Here is an 18,125-nt window from a genome sequence, read left to right on the forward strand (position 1 = left end):
AGTACAGATCCAATAACCAACAAGATGAGAAGGGGGGGGGGGTGAATCATACAAACTTAATCTTCCATAAAAACATCAGATTCAACCTCGGTAACATATACTTTAGTAATATAACCAAAACTGTTAAACATGCAAACTCAAAAGCATATAAACATCATAAACCTCATAAAACCAGATTTAATGTGGAAACCCAAATAGGGAAAAACCATTGTGGGATTTCGGACCCACTAAGAAATATACTCTTCTAGAGTATGCTCAGTTAAAAGCAAATCCTGTTAAAGATTACAAACACATTGCTAGATGTGACTCGGTTAAGGGATTTCCCTTAGATCTGTTAGGATCTTCACCTTGTTAGAAGTGACCTTGTTAAAGGATTTCAAACACTCAATCAGAATGTCACCTTGCTAGAGGGTTTTACAAATAAGACTGTTAGGTCCACTTGGTTAAGAGATTTTCTATCACTTTCACAAAATAACAGTAATAAAAATCTATCGACAACTTCACATCTAAAATGCTAAAGCAGATTCTATTTGATCAAAACAATCTTGTCATAGAACTAATCTTGTCCATCTGCTAGGCTTCTATACTCTGTTATTCAAACAGGTTTTCAAGCTTCTATGCTTGGTAATCACTATGTAGCATCCCTGTGCATACACTTGCCTGCATCCATTGTTTATCAACAGTTTCCTATTTATAAACAATTAGGTAACCGCTTAATCTCCTTGATCACATTTCCCATGATCAATCATAGCCATCAGATCTTCAATCCTATCCAGGTTCAATGCATCTTTCGATCTGAAAACGTTTTACCCCGCCTTGGAACTTGCATACATTTCTTGGAACTTGTGCTAGGGTATTGCGTTTCAATCTGTGCTATAGATATTCATGATGACTTTCCATTGCCTTAGATTCATTAACAAACTTCAAACTTCATGCACGACATACCAATCATTTAATCAGTTCCAGCTCATCAGCTTCCTTCATTAAATACCACATGTAAACATTTAATGCATTCTGTTATAGCTCGGTTACATCTCGGTTACAACTTGGTAAATACTAAACTTCACTCGGTAGACATTCCGCCTTCATTAACGATACCAATAACCTTAGGGTTTACTGACTAGGTTCTTTGGTTGATAACATAGTATAGTATTAACCTTACAATTTACAACATATGTATGATGTTAAAACAATCTAAAAATCATGATCTCATCATTGTCTGACTCGGTAATAGTTGCCCATTGAATACCTTATTCATCCCCTTATTCATCATATTCTTTATGTGTCTTTTACCGACATCTTTATACTCTTCAAATCATACTTCTCAAGATATGGCAACATCATACTGAATTAGAAAATCAATTTCTTGACATCAATGACAAAATAATTATATCAAGACAATAAACATCTTTAATCAGTTATATCCATAATCATCAACAACCTTCTCAATATCCTTATTGAAATGCCAACAATCTTTCATTATCTGTTATAATGCTATATTGCCAACAATAATAAATCAGATTTGGTGGCAAGCCGACCAAACAGATTAAGGAGGCTGAGTTTGGCGGTAAACCTTCCAAACTATTCACACTAAAAAAAACCAGAAACTTTGGCAGCAAGCCGACCAAATAGATTAAGGAGGCTGAGTTTGGCGGTAAACCTTCCAAAGTATTCACACTAAAAAAAACTAGAAACTTTGGCGGCAAGCCTTCCAAAGTTTTTTTTTTTAATAAAAAAAAACTAGAATAGAAGATTAAATGCACAGGCAAACTTGTTAACAAGTTTGAAAAAAAAATTAAAATCTAAAATGAAAAAACCTGCACAATAGAAAATATTAGAGAAAGAACTTCTCCTCCTCTCAAGAATGCCTCCAAGAAGGTGAACTCCACAGAATGGTAACCTTCATCAATGTCAACTTAAAACAAAGAGTAGAAACCTGCTTTGATACCATGAAAGGAAATACAAGAGCAAGGAAAGAAAAATGCAATCCAAGTAAGTTTATTGATTAAGTAAATGTTACCAAGAGAAATGCAAAAATCTTGGAGCAATCACCCAAATGTGAAGAAGGAGGCACAAGAACTTTTGAAAGGGGAAAAACAAAGAAAAACCCCTTGTGATATTATGAATGAGGCAATGCCTAAAATGTGTGTGTGTGTGTGTGTCTGTGTGTGTGTGTGTGAGAGAGAGAGAGAGAGAGAGAGAGAGAGAGAGAGAGAGAGAGAGAGAGGCTCTTTACAATATTATCATTAAGAAGAAATGAGAGAGGAGACATCTCTTAAATAGAGATGAGGAGAGGAGTTACAAAGTAACTCCCAAATCTATGAATGCCACCATTCATAAAATTTGTGTGCCATGTGTCCACATCCTCTTATGGAGGAAATCTAATATTCCTTAATAAAGGAAAATAAAAAGAAATGACTTGTCCTCACACATGTACTAGAGGACAAATTACATGTAGGAATTACAAAGGAATATCCTAAACTAAATACAAATGAACCTAAGCTAAGTAAAGATTAAATATTTTGACATTTATTAATGAGTCTATCTACCCAACCCATTAATTATTAGGTTATCACTTATTTAACATCATTGTACAAAAACTTCCACTATGCCTTGGTGGTCTAGACTCCATGCATCCTTACTAGGAACCTCATGCAAGCCTATCTCTCATGACCCCGATCATCATAAGGAAGGCCACTCCCTCTAACATGGTTTCAAACAAAAACACAAGAGGCTCTAAAACAAAATACAAATCTGCAACATAACACTCATATGCATCCAATGGCTTACTTCCCAAAACAAGGATATTCAAGTAGCCAAAAACACAATGAACCTCTTGACACTACCACATCAAAAGATATAATTAACCATCAATGAAAAGGATCATAAATATCATAAAAGCCTTTTAATTCAAATCTCATTTAAATCTGAGACAAAACTAAAAACAAAATAGCAACCAAACTCATATTCATAAAGCCTTATGACAAGGAAACTTGACACACACTCAAAACTACAGCAACATAAAAAAAATGAGTCTCTTGGCCAACAATAAACATAGGCATATCAAGCCATAACATTTGCTATCATTAATGAAAGTAAAACCACAGCAAGGCCAACTCACTTGCTGCCCCAAAACAACAACACTTCCAACTCACCAACCATAACACATCAATATGGATGAAAGCACAATTCTCTCCCCAATAACATAGGAAGGTAAATATGCTTGAAACCAACAAAATATATCAAATAAAATCAGATATAAAACTAGAAATAATCAGCATCCTGAACAATGTCTCTGATACATGAATTAATCCGGAAAGTACCACACAAGCAAGCAACTAGAAATTAAGGTACAGGAAAAATTACAGGAAAAATTACAAGAAAAAACTACTGGAAGCCATTTCTCACATTCTAACTTGATTTCTCAAAAACAAGAAGAATAAAATAATCCCTTCCAAATCTGATTTCTGAAAATAAGAATAAGAAAATGCAGAAAATGGAAGAAAATTTGATGTAGAATTAAAAAAAAAATAGTCCAAGCCTTTTAAACCAATTTGAGTCCAACCACCAACAATCTCTAAATCAATCTCAGAAATTCATTCACCAAAGATGCCAACCCCCGTGAATGCATAGTAAGGCCTATTTATCAAAAATCAAAAATCAAAACAAACCCAAGAAAAACCATCCTCCAATCAAAATTTTCAAAAATATTATATTCTATACCTACCTTCTCAAAGTTCAAGAAAATAAAATATATTTTCTACCTACCCTAAACTTCCAGACAATCAAATCCAAGGGTAGGTAAAATAAATTAAACCATTGACCTAGGGTGAAAATGACTTTTAAATAAAAGAATACAAATACTGTTGGTATTATGGATGTGTTGCATTGGTTTTGTCATTGATGTCAACACTTATATACACTTATCCTTTTGGAGATCTTTGGTTATATTGAAGTGGCAAGTTCAGTGACTTATGCATAGTCACTGGTATATTGTTCACCGACAGGTTATATTGTTCACCAACACTGAGGATGACTTGTTATCATATGGCAATCACTTGGTTTTGGTATTTTTGTTATTGGTCTAATCAGGTTGACATATTTGTTGTTGCCGACAAATTGGTCTAGGTTATGGACCGACATGCAGTATCTATTCCAGATCAGCACGACACGTTATGAAAATGATTTAATTAATTGGATATTGTTGTAATTGTATTGAGCTGACATAATGAATCTCATATTGACTTATTGATTTAATTGTAATATATGTAAGGTGTCATTTGTGAGATGACATAATGGTATGAGCAGAGAAGAAAAAGGTTATGGTATTGTAACATGGTATGTGCGAATATTGAAGATCATATGAGAAAACCATAGAGAAGGTACAAGTAAGGTTTGAAGGTGATTATCAACCTACACATTGGGTCTTAGGTTTTGGTATTTATGTAACGTCTCATTTGTGAGATGACATAATGGTATGAGTAAAGAAGAAAAAGGTTATGGTATTGTAACATGGTATGTGCGAATATTGAAGATCATATGAGCAGACCATAGAGAAGGTACAAGGAACGTTTGAAGGTGATTATCAGAGCTTAACCGGCACTGAATCCAGCATTGGAGATGCTACTTTGAGCAGTACATTATCATTGGATTTAATCATCCAACTGTAGTCAGTGTGACTCCTATTTTGTGATTGAGCAGTGAGCTCTAGGTGGTTGGCCTTTCTACATGTGCAGACCCCATTTGTATACACATACTATCTGCAGTAGTATCATCTGATTGTGGGTAAGGTTTCCCACTGTGGTTTTTCCCCTTACAGGGTTTTCATGTACAAATCTCTGTGTTATGTGTTGTGGATGTTGTTTCTCTTTCTGTTTCATGCATTAAGTTTCACCAGTATTGATATTAACTGTTAATTTGTTAGCCGACATTAAGTTTGGTTTACCGGTATTATGTATAAAGTTTGATTAAGTTATATTTTGTTGAAATTAATAGATAACTGATTCACCCCCCCCTCTCAATTGCCTTAGGGTCCTAACAATTGGTATCAGAGCTAAGTCCTCTTTTTGTAGAAGTTTAACAACTTGAGGAGATTCTATGGCAACTAACTTTTTCAGGAAGGACAGTTCAAAACTTGATGGAACTAACTAAGGTATATGGAAGATCAGAATGGAGACAGATCTGAATTGTATTGGAAAAGACATATGGGATGTTATAAAGAATGGCTATGTTGGTCCTACACCGAATCAATCTAATCCACCAACATTGGGTAAGGATCAAGAGAATGATTGCAAAGCAAGAGAAGCACTCTTGAGCGCCTTGTGAGATCAACAAATCATGAGATTATCGGACTGATCTACTGCTAAAGCTATTTGGGATAAAATGGAGACATTTAATGAAGGAGATGCCATTGTAAAAATTACAAAACTGGAATGCTTCCGGGCTAGGTATGAAAATCTGAAAATGGAAGAAGATGAAAGAATTTTTTCTTTTATGGAAAGGGTTAATGAAATTGTTTTAGGAATACAATACTGTGGAGGTTTCTTAAGTGAAGATGAAATTGTTTCTAAAGTTTTAAGAGCATTTCCACCGGCATATAAAATGAAAGTAACTGCTATTAATGAGTTGAGAACAATGCCTAATACATCAGTATCTAGAGATACCTTGGTTGGAAAAATTTTAGCATTTGAGCTTGAGGAATTTGATCATGTTACTACAATTAAGACAGATTTAGCCTTCAAAGGATCATCATCTGATAAATATGATTGGAAAGCACTTTATGCAAGAGAACTTGAAGATATCAAGAGGGAAAATGAAGAACTGGAAGAACTTGAAGCACTATTTGCAAGGAAAATGCCTAAAGGTCCTACTAGAAGTAAGTATGAAGGTAAAGAACCATTTAAATGTTTTAACTACAATAAAGTTGGTCATATGGCATCTATATGTCCTGATAGACATGCAAGATTAAGAGAAGAAGCTAAAAGAACATATAAGCCTAACCCTGAATATCAGAGATATAGATTTAAGAAAAATAGAGACAAATCATGTTACTATGCTGATGAAGGAGTTACAGATGATTTTGATGAAGAACCAACAAACAATGGATCCGATTTTGTTGCAATAAAAGAAGATCAACTGACACCTATTGTTCCATTAGTAGAGCAGGCCCTGCCAGCTAAAATTGAAGAAAACGATGAATGGATTATAGATTCCGGATGTTCACATCATATGACTGGTGATAAAAGTAAATTCTTATCTTTTTTAGGAATACAATGGAGGTCTAGTAAGATTTGGGGATGGCAAAGCTTGTTTGATCAGAGGGAAAGGCACTATATCTTTTGATGGTAAGCACAATACTGACAACGTTTATTATGTTGAAGGTTTGAAGCATAATCTTTTGAGTGTTGGTCAATTAGTTGAAAAGGGATTTTAGTTACAATTCAAGAATGGTAAATGCAAAATCATGAATAGAACTAGTTTGGAGATTGCAACCGGTAATCAAACTAGAGGTAATATGAATAACAATGAAAAAACATGCTTAATAACACATATTGATGAAAGTTGGTTATGGCATAAAAGACTCAGTCATGTGAATTTTGATTGCATTATAAAGATTAGTTCATCTAAGGCAGTAAGAGATTTGCCTAATATTATAAAAGGGATTTGCCTAATATTATAAAACCTCATAATCCGGTATGTAAGGAATGTCAAATGGGAAAGCAAGTTAGAACAAATTTTAAGAGTATTTATGAGAAATCCAATAATGTTCTTGATTTAATTCATACTGACTTTTGTGGTCCGACAAGAACAAGAAGTCTATAGGGAGATAGATACTTTATGCTAACCATTGATGATTATTCTAGAATGTGTTGGGTTACTTTTCTCAGGGAGAAATCAGAAACTTTTGAGAAATTCAAATGATTCAAGGCAATGGTAGAGAATGAAACTGGTAAGAAAATCAAATGTTTAAGATCAGATCAAGTAGGTTAATTTACATCTGAGGAGTTTAATACATTTTGTGAAGTGAATGGAATTAGAAGACAACTATCAGCTCCCTGGACACCTCAGAAAAATGGAGTTGTGGAAAGGAAGAACATAACTATTCTGGATGTAGCTAGAAGCATGATATTAGAAGCAAATCTACCTCATGTGTACTGGAGAGAAGCAGTGAATACAACGATTTACACTTTCAATAGAGTTCACATCAAAGGTGAAATCGGTAAGACACCTTATGAATTATGGTTTGGTAATACTCCTACTCTTAAATACTTCAGAATATTTGGAAGCAAATGCTACATTAGGAGAGATGAGTATATTGGGAAATTTGATCCTAGAAGTGATGAAGGAATATTTCTGTGTTATTCATCTAAGAGAAAGGCATATACATGTTTTAATAAAAGATTGCAGAAAATCATTGAGAATGCAAATGTGAAGATAGATGAACAATTTAGAGGAAATTCAAGGTCTATGGATTCTGAACTAACAGTTGAGATGATCATAAATGAACCTATATAGAGTGCACTGGTATAGAATGTGGATCTAGTCACACCGACATCATCAGATAATTCCACAGTGATTGAAGAACAGCAGTAAGAAACACACCCAAGTATCTAAGACTGAATCACTCTAAAAGTCAGATAATTGGGAATAAGTATCAAGGAGTTATGACAAGAGGAAGACAAGCAAATGAAGAGGTATGTTTAATTTCTCAAATTGAACCAGCATTTGTTATTGAGGCATGTGAATATAAACATTGGATTAAAGCTATGGAAGATGGATTAGAACAAATTGAAAAGAATAATACATGGATATTGGTTTCCTGACTTAAAGACAAAAATGTAATTGGAACTAAATGGGTATTCAGAAATAAACTTAACGAAGATGGTAAGGTAATCAGGAACAAAGCAAGATTAGTATGTAAAGGATATTCATAGAAAGAGGGAATTGATTACAATGAAACCTTTGCACCGGTAGCTAGAATTGAGGCAGTCAGATTATTTCTTACATTTGCAGCCCACAAGAACTATAAAGTATATCAAATGGATGTAAAATGTGCATTTCTGAATGGTGATCTTGAAGAGGAAGTTTACATTGAACAACTTGATGGATTTTCATTGACAAATGACAAAGATATGGTTTGCAGATTAAGGAAAGCTTTATATGGATTGAAGCAAGCTCCTAGAGCTTGGTATGCTAGATTGGACAAATATCTTTTGAATCTTGGTTACACTAAAGGTAATGCTGACAACAACTTATATTTCAAAGTGACTAATGAAGACATCTTGGTTATTGAATTTTTTGTTGATGACATCATTTTTGGAGGAGAAGATGGATTGTGTAAAGACTTTGCTAATAAGATGCAGGAAGAATTTGAAATGTCTATGATTGGGGAGATAAAATTCTTTTTAGGATTGCAGATTTCATAGACTGATAAAGGTATATTCATATGTCAAACAAAGTACTTGAAGGAACAACTGAAGAAATTTGGTATGGAAAACTCTAAACTGGTAAGTAGTCCTATGACTACAACTGATAAATTGTCATTGAAGGATGATTCAGCTCTTGTTAATCCGACAATATAGAAATCTATGATTGGAGGTTTACTATATTTGACACAAATAAGACCTGATATAATGAATGCAATATGTATTGTTTCAATATTTCAGAGTAATCCTAGAGAAAATCATGAATCAACAGTGAAAAGGATTTTCCAGTATCTACAAGGCACAACAAATCTTGGTTTATGGTATCCTAAAGATGAAAATTTTGATTTATGTGCATACACCAATGCAAATTGGGCAGGAGATGTAGATGACAGAAAGATAACCACCAATGGGGTATTCTTTCTAAGTAGCAGATTGATTTCATGGTTGAGCAAAAAACAGAGTTGTACATTATTATCTACAACAGAATCGGAATATGTTGCAGCAACAACTAATTGTACTTAGGTATTAAGGATTAAGAAAATGTTGAAAGACATAAAGGTAAAATGCAAAGAACCTATAACCATCTATTGTGATAATTCAGTAGCAATTGATATATCTAAGAATCCGATATTTCATTCTAAAACTAAACATGTCTCTATCAAATATAATCATCTGAAAGAGAATGTTGAAGCAAAAGAAGTGAGATTGGTTTATGTGAATACTAAAGAGCAGATTGCAGATATCTTTACTAAGCCTTTACCTAAGGAAACTTTTGAATATCTTAGAGAGCAGCTTGGGGTTATACACTCACCGGTAGAGACTTAGACAATTGATAATTGTCATCAAATCGGTAGAATTAATAGAGAAACCTTTTTTCGGCTTTGATGGAGGAGAGCTGCTTCTCAGGGGGAGTAGTTGGTTATAACAATTGGTTATTGTAATTGGTTCTATGAATTGGTTGTATCTGGTATTTATATTTCTTTGGTATTTGATGTCAAAGGGGGAGAGATATCTATGGAAAAACATTATCCTTTGGGGAGAGATTAGTTATTAAGGGAGTGATATATGCTCTCTGCATTTGTATTTTGATTTCTGGTATTGATCAATTCTAGAGATTGTTGTTTTTTGGTTTTTGGCATTCTGTTTTGGCACTTAGATGTTTTTCCATCTTGTGTTGACATCAATGCCAAAGGGGGAGATTTTTTGTATTATGGATGTGTAGCATTGGTTTTGTCATTAATGTCAACACTTATCAACACTTATCCTTCTGGAGATCTTTGGTTATGTTGAACCGACACATTATGTTCACCAGCAAGTTCAGTGACTTATGCACAGTCACCGATATATTGTTCATCGATAGGTTATATTGTTCACTGACACTGAGGATGACTTGTTATCATCTGGAGATCACTTGGTTATGTCGAAGACATGGTTTGGACACTTGGTTTCGGTATTTTTGTTATTGGTCTAATCGGGTTGACATTTTTGTTGTTACCGGCAAATTGGTCTAGGTTATGGACCGACATGCATTATCTATTCCAGATCAGCATGACACGTTATGGAAATGATTTAATTAATTGGATATTGTTGTAATTGTATTGAGCTGACATGATGCATCGCATCTTGACTTATTGATTTAATTGTAATATTCTTAATTAGCCGACCTACACATTTGATCTTAGGTTTACCGGTATTATGTATCAAGTTTGATTAAGTTATATTTGGTTGAAATTAATAGACAACTGATTCACCCCCCCCCCCCTCTTCCCCCCCCCTTCTTAGTTGCCTCCGGGTCCTAACAAATACCCCTTTTAATTACTTAATGGGTAAAATAATATCACTCAATAAATAAAATTCACTTCAACATTAAATAAATAATTTTCCACCATAGACATTTATAATTAAATATTAATAATAATAGGAAATCAATAAATAAAATTAAATAAATAAAACTCCAATAAATAATAACTCAATTGAACCCAATAAATAAAAGCTAATAAGTTAAATATCAAATACTCAACATTAAATTAAATAGATCAAATAATAAATAAATATTCATTAAGTAAATAAATAAAAGATCAAGCCAATTAAATTAAATACATTATTCACTTAAATAAACTCCTTATAAGGAGAAATCCTATTACACAATGAGAAACTCATACCTCAAAACTCACACAAAAGAAGCTAGAGGGATTTGATCTCCAGACCTCCAACTCATGATGAAGAGACTTAACCAATACACCACAACACTTACTTGACCAACAAAAAGGGAAATCAAAATAACATAAGACATCAACAAATCAACTAACATCAAGATAACCTGACAAAGTGAACATCTTAGACCTAGAGTACGTGCACGGAAATCATACCATCTCTGAACTACATAACCATTGGGATTTAAAGACACGCTTAGACATATGAAGCCAGGTGGAGTCGATGTCTGGTACCTACAAATCTTGCAACCACAAGATGATAATACCACATGTACATATATATATATATATATATAACAAGCAAGTGATAGAGAATCGTGATGACACATCCTTCTCACAATGAGTGATGTGACATCGTCTCTATCACGAAGACAATCATACAATAATCAACCTCATATCAACAATGTCTCATCCTAAGTAATCATGAAATAGGGTTAGTGAAATCGACATAATATTAAATCCATGTTTAATATAAACTATCAATAATCCATCATAATATTGCACATAGATTCCATTAGCCACCTAAATCCATCAAAGCACATAATGCATAATCATAAAGTCAACATCACATGAATAATCAAAATAGCCTATGTCTCAATAATGTCTGATCATCATAATGAGTAACTCAATCACATGTAAAATCATAATCCATAACATCATAATAGTCTAGGTAAGTCTATCAATCATGAAATAAAAAAGTCAACTCTAGTCAAAATCAGTCATATCAAGGGTGGACACTACAAAATGCTTCTTCTTTTGCACTCCTTTTATCCTCATTACGAATATCTCTCAACTCTGATATGGCTCTAGGGTTTACTTCGATAACAATCTCAAAGGGTGTTCTACTAGTATTCCTATTCACTAAATTGTTGTAGGCAAACTCTGCTTGTGCAAGAACCAAGTCCCAACTTCTAGTTTTCTCTCCAACTAAGCATCTCATTAAATTTACCAAAATCATATATACTACTTCTATCTATCTGTCAGTCTATGGGTGAAAAGTAGAATTGAATTTCAAATCTGTCTTCATCTTCTTCCAAAGTTTTCCAAAAAAATATCCAACAAATTTAGTGTCTCTACTAGAAACTATGCTCTTAGGTAATCCATGTAGCCCTACCACCTCCTTGAAAAATAGGTTAGCTATATGCATGACATTTGTTGTCTTCTTACAAGGTATGAAATGTGCCACCTTTGAGAATTTATCAACCCCCACAAATATAGAATCATTTCCTCTCTGTGTCCTAGGCAATCCAAGTATAAAGTCCATGCTTATGTCCTCCCAAGGTCTCTCCAGAACTGTCAAAGGCTTATACAATCAAACATTTTATTTGATACCTTTTGCAAGTTGACAAATTCTATAGCTCTGAACAAATTTCCTAAAATTCTTATGAATCTGAGGCCAAAAGTAATTCTCATTAACCAAAGCTATTGTCTTATCAACACCAAAGTGTCTTGCTAGTCCTCCACTATGCTTCTCTTTTATCAGATTCTCCCTCATAGAGCTCATATGTATGCACAACTGAACTCCTCTAAACAACATCTAATCTTGAGTGAAATAATCTAGCCACCTACTCCTATCCACCACAACAATTTCCTTACAAGATTTCCAAGGTTTTGCAAAATCAGGGTCATTCTTATACAAGTTATTCAATTCCTCAAAACCTAATACCTTAGCTCTCATCTCTGTCAACAAGTTCCTTCTACTGAAGGCATCTACACCTTTATTTAACTTCCCACTTCTATGCTTCAAAATAAAGGTATAACTCTGCAAGAAATTCACCCATCTCACGTGTCTTTGAATCAGCTTACCTTGACTTTTCAAATATTGCAAAGAATGATGATCAGTATACAACACAAACTCTTTAGGTACTAAATAATGTCTCCAATTATTCAATGCTTAAATTATTTCATAAAACTCTTGATCATACACATAATATCTCCTTCTTTCATCATTCAATTTTTCACTAAAATAAGCTATTGGTCTTCCCTCATGACTTAATACTGCCCCAATTGCATTCCTACTTGCATCACAATCCACTTGGAATACTTTGCTTAAATCTGGAAAAGCCAACACATGCTGCTCTATCACCTTCTGCTTCAACAACTAAAAACTCTTATTTTCTCTAGATGTCCACTTGAAATCCTTATTATCTCCTCTCATAGGACTACAAATTGAACTAATTTTTTTTGATGAACTTTTGATAGAAACTAGCCAATCCATGAAATGATCTTTGCCTCTCTAATTATTTCAAGGGTAGGCCATTCAACAATTGCTCTTACCTTTTTAGGATCCATCTTCAATCCATCAACATATATCGCAAATCCTAAATAGACTAGCTCTTCCTTCATGAAACTACACTTTTTAATATTTATCAACAACTTCTCTTCTCTTAATCTCTATAAAACTTGTCTCAAATGCAACATATGTTCTTCCTTTTTCTTATTAAATATCAAGATGTCATCTAAGTAAACAATTAAAAAATTACCCAATAATTTCTTCAATGCCTCGTTCATCAACCTCATGAAAGCACTCGATGCATTAGCCAGTCAAAAAGGCTATTAGAATAACCAGTGGACAACTAAGAGGGGGGGGTGAATCAGTTGTCAACAGATTATATTAATCAAACCACTTTATAACCTTTAATCGAAGCACATAAACATTGAATATCGGAATAGCAGAAATAGATACTGGTAAGCAATAAAAATTAAGAATGAAATAAAGAATTAATACAATGCAACCATACCACATAACACCATGATTTGTACGTGGAAAACTCGGTAAGGGGAAAAAACACAATGGGAAGCCTACCCACAGTTAGATAATACTTTTGTAGAAAGTATGTGATACAATAAGGGTTCTGCACATGCTAGAAGACACACTGCCTAGAGTGTACTGCTCATTACAAATGAGTCTCACTGACCACAAAGAGGTTATAACCACCTCAATATAATTGGACAACAACCCTGAAGAGTGAACTACTAATGATAGCATCTACCATGCCTGATTATAGTCCTAGTTAAGCTCAATACTGGAGGCCTTTGACCTCTTACATAAACCCAATTCAATCACCTATGATCGACCAAATCTCCTTCGCATTTGATATTTCATTTCATGACCATTCACCATCACCACACGATCTACAATGAGATCTTACACCAATTTATACAAACCCTAAGGCCTAAACCAATTAGGTCATCCACCTAAAAGATATTACAATAAGATCATTACATGCATCCACATTACAATGATATTCCATGTCGGCTTTAGACCAAAACAACATTAACCAATCCATAAATCATCCTGATAACATGTAGAGAACACGTTACATGATACCAGTCCATAACCTAGACCCAAATAGATTCACCATGCCAAAGAGATGTCTTCAATTAGTCGAGGCATGAACAAAGATCACCTTCTGCATCCTGAATTCCATCTAGAAGCCGCACCAACACCACTTATGCATCATGTCAAAGATTCTCAGTAAAAGATTTGCCGATAAAACCTTAAACCCTTATCGGTATAGGCTTACTAGAGTCAAGATAGCATCCGATCATCAAGTCAATACCAACTGACCAAAATATACTCCAAAAACATCAAACCAAACATATTCCATTGATCCAAACATGTTGGTAGTATCCAACCGATAGTCCCTTCTACCAGTAACACTAGTTCTTCTATCGGTAACCAAAATCTGTCTGTTGGTAACCAATCATAACAACTAGTGTTGGCATCAATGAAAAAACATCAATGTAACACATAATCAATTCCTTCATATTACCAACAAAGGCATCACCAACCATTCATGCAGTCCTTCATTTGTCTTGAATGTTGTCTTCCACTCAACCCCTTCTCTGATTCTGATATGATGGTATCGACTTTTCAAGTCTATCTTTGTGTAATATTTGGCTCCACTTAAATAATCCATTATGTCATCCATCCCAGGCAAGAGAAATCTATACTTCACTGGGATCTTGTTTATTGCCCTAGAGTCAGTACACATCCTCCATTCTCTATCCTTCTTAGGTGCTAATATTGTTGGAACTACGGAAGGGCTCAAACTTTCTCTAATCAAACCTTTCCTTAACAACTCTTGCACTTATCTATTCAACTCCTCATTTTCTGTTGGTGTCATCCACTGTGCTTCTTTTTTAGGAAAACTAGATCTGAGAATTAGGTCTATGCAATTACTGATACTTCTCATAGGTGGTAATCCATTAGGCACGTTATCTAAAATTATGTCTTCATATTCTATCAGCAACTCTTTTATCTATTTTGGTTGTTCTTCTTCATGCTTCAAATTTTTAACCTTCTTAGAAACTAAAGCAAAACACATGTTCTCATGTCTTATCCCATCCAAGAATTTCCTTCTATCTACCAAACAAATCCTAGCATTTGTAAAAACTTCACTCTTAAGAGGCTCTTCCAAGGATAACCGGGTCTATTTCATCCCATTTTCAACAATAGTGTATATGTTCTTCCTTCCATCATGTATTGCTTTCCTACCATATTGCCAAGGTCTACCCAACAAGATATGACATACATCCATAGGCATAATATCACACAAAAATTCATCATGAGAAGATCCAATTATCAATTTTACCAAACATTATTCACTTACTAGTACTTTATTATCATCCCAAATCCATGCTATCTGATAAGGCTTAGGATGCTTCAATGTCTCCAATTTAAGCTTACTCACCATCTCTAAAGAAAGGTTGTCTAAACTACCACTATCAATTATAACTTTACAACACTTACCAACTACTTTATATCTTGTCTTGAACAAATCCTTCCTCTGCAAAGGTTCTTGCCTATATCCCGTGTGGAATAATGCTCTCCTTATCATCAATAATTCTCCATCTTCAGGTCTACTAGCTGATCCAATAGGTTCTTCTTCCATCAGTGTTGCTCTTCCACTTTTCTTTGCCTTCTTATATTTAAATACATGATGTACTCCTCCACACTTAAAGAAGGTTCCTCTAAAATTTTTCTTATCCCATCTTCTGTCTTCCTTTCCATAACCCTCATTTCGGTAACCATCATGTTCTCTTCTCCGATAAATTTTTTTGTCATTCCTCCGGTATGAACTACCATCTTTGCTAGCTTTCTTTTCTTTACATTTTGATCCGCATAGTGTCCTCTTCCTCCGGTATAGGTCTTTTATGAAATCTTCCTCCTCTACCTCTTTTCTTATGCTCATGTTTTTTATTCAACTTCTCCTTTGCCTTCAAGGAATATTGATAAGCTTCCTCAACACTCTGCAACTTGATTAGACAGAGTTCATCCTATATGGACATCCACAACTCATTTAGGTATCTAGCGACTGTTGGCTTGATGATGATTGTAATGAATGACTTCATATGTTATCATTGATGGAAAATGTACACACACATATGTTCACATTGTCTACCAGTATTACTTCTAAAGTTACTTGTATTGCAACCGGTATTGAAAGTTTAGTTTATGATGGTTTAGAGAGTGTCAAACTGGTACATGTAGACAACTGGTATGTGCAGGAATAAATTGACACCACCTTGAAGATTCAACGGAAACCATGAAAGAAGCAAATGGAGGGCAATTGGTTTACATGCTGACAATGGTTAACTCTAACCGGTATTGGTGTTCCATCTAGTATTCATTGATTGTGTGATGAGTTACCTTAGCCGACAAATTTTGGCTGTAATTTGTGATGAGTTATGTTTGATTGTCTAGATACATTGCACTTAGGAAATTGTGATATAATTTCTAAAGCCGACATGAAATCTAAATGTCTATATAATGACATTATGATGAATTATTTTGATATATATGATATGAGATGATTTGATGCAAAAATAGAAGTGCTAAGTTGTTGAAGGCATTGTAGAGTATGTTGGTGATGCAGTTTTGAGTGCGCAGAAGAGGATCTATTCAAGAAAGTTGTGCTACTTCAAGATCACATCACTTGTTGTTTTCTAATCACTACAACAGTCAAATCCCCTAACCAGGTAATCTCTAACAAGTTTCATTGTACAAATCCTTTAACAAGGTGATCCATTAGTTTGGATTATGAAATCCTCTACCGAGGTTACAGTTGGAAGTGGGTAGATTCTGAGAGGTGGGGGGGGGGGGTTGAATCAGAGTCTATAAAAAATTTGACTCACTATATGATAGGTTATACTTTATGACCAAAACACAAAAGTTTCTTCAGAGATACGAACTATACACAAAACCATTATGCAAGCATTCATTTTAGATCATTCAATATTAACTGATTGAGTAATCCTTTTGTGCTAAACTTCTTGACTTAATATGCAATAATGATCTAACTGAAAATAGATAAAGTTTCTAACTTGATTTTAAGAACACAATAAATAATGTGCAATAGATAAACACATAATAAACAGGATAACTGAAAGTATCAGAGCTGATCAACTAATGGAACATATAAAACACATTTGACACATGACACAAATATTTCATGAGTAGAAAACCCTCTTGGGGTAGAAAAACCACTCGCCAAATAATTCCTTTTATTATTTCAAAGAGCACCAATGTCTTATACAATATCAAGAACAACTCAAATTCCAATCACTGGTAACCTTATAGGTGCAATGTATCTTGCAACTACAAACTTATCAATGAGTTGAAATGAGTTAGATATATCAATATAAGAAAAAGATTTCATTTATAGAGGGTAATCATTGTAACCTTGCAACAATCAAAGATCACAATCTGTACTCTGTATCAGAACCAGAGCAGAATCAAGATCAAACAAATTTTTCTATAGAAACCCCTCTTTGTTAAGATGTCCTGTTTCTTTTTTTTTTCTCATAGAAAACTCACAATAATGTCCATCTTTATATGTAAATAGATTCAACATATTGTGCAGAAGAAACCCTCGAAGAAGAGTATGAAAACCCGAGTTAGGGTTACTAAAGTTATGCAGTAACGAATTCAAAATAGTTATACTAACAGAATCAAAACACTTAAACACTCTGTATCTTTTTGAAAAGGAATATCTCATTTTAACTGAAAACTATAATAAGCATCTTCTGAAAACTTCCATTAATTTTCAAGACTTTTGATACAAATAACCGAACATAACTGAAGCATACATAAGTTTGGATAATGAAATTACCTCTGTCATTGTTAACCAAAATCACCTGAAGATTACCGTAGACAATCCTTATGCAAATCCCATAAATCTGCTTGTTATCCAGAGAAAATGGCTGAAAAAAAACCACCAAATGAAAGCTTGAGCTGAGCTTCTCAACATAGTTAAAAACTCACAAGCTAAAACCAAAACTAACCTCCTTAATCATAGATACAAAAATGCTCATGGCGGCAGCTTAGAAGCTAGGGTTTTTGGATTTGAAAGGAATAAGTAAGTTTAATTACCTTTTCTGTTCTCTTTGCAAAGTGTTACTAAGACTTTACCATCCACAACTCATAATGAATTTAATTTCAAATCCATGACATATCACTTCCCACGTGGATCATAATAAC

Source organism: Cryptomeria japonica, chromosome 8, assembly GCF_030272615.1.
Source record: "Cryptomeria japonica chromosome 8, Sugi_1.0, whole genome shotgun sequence".
Classification (NCBI taxonomy): domain Eukaryota; kingdom Viridiplantae; phylum Streptophyta; class Pinopsida; order Cupressales; family Cupressaceae; genus Cryptomeria; species Cryptomeria japonica.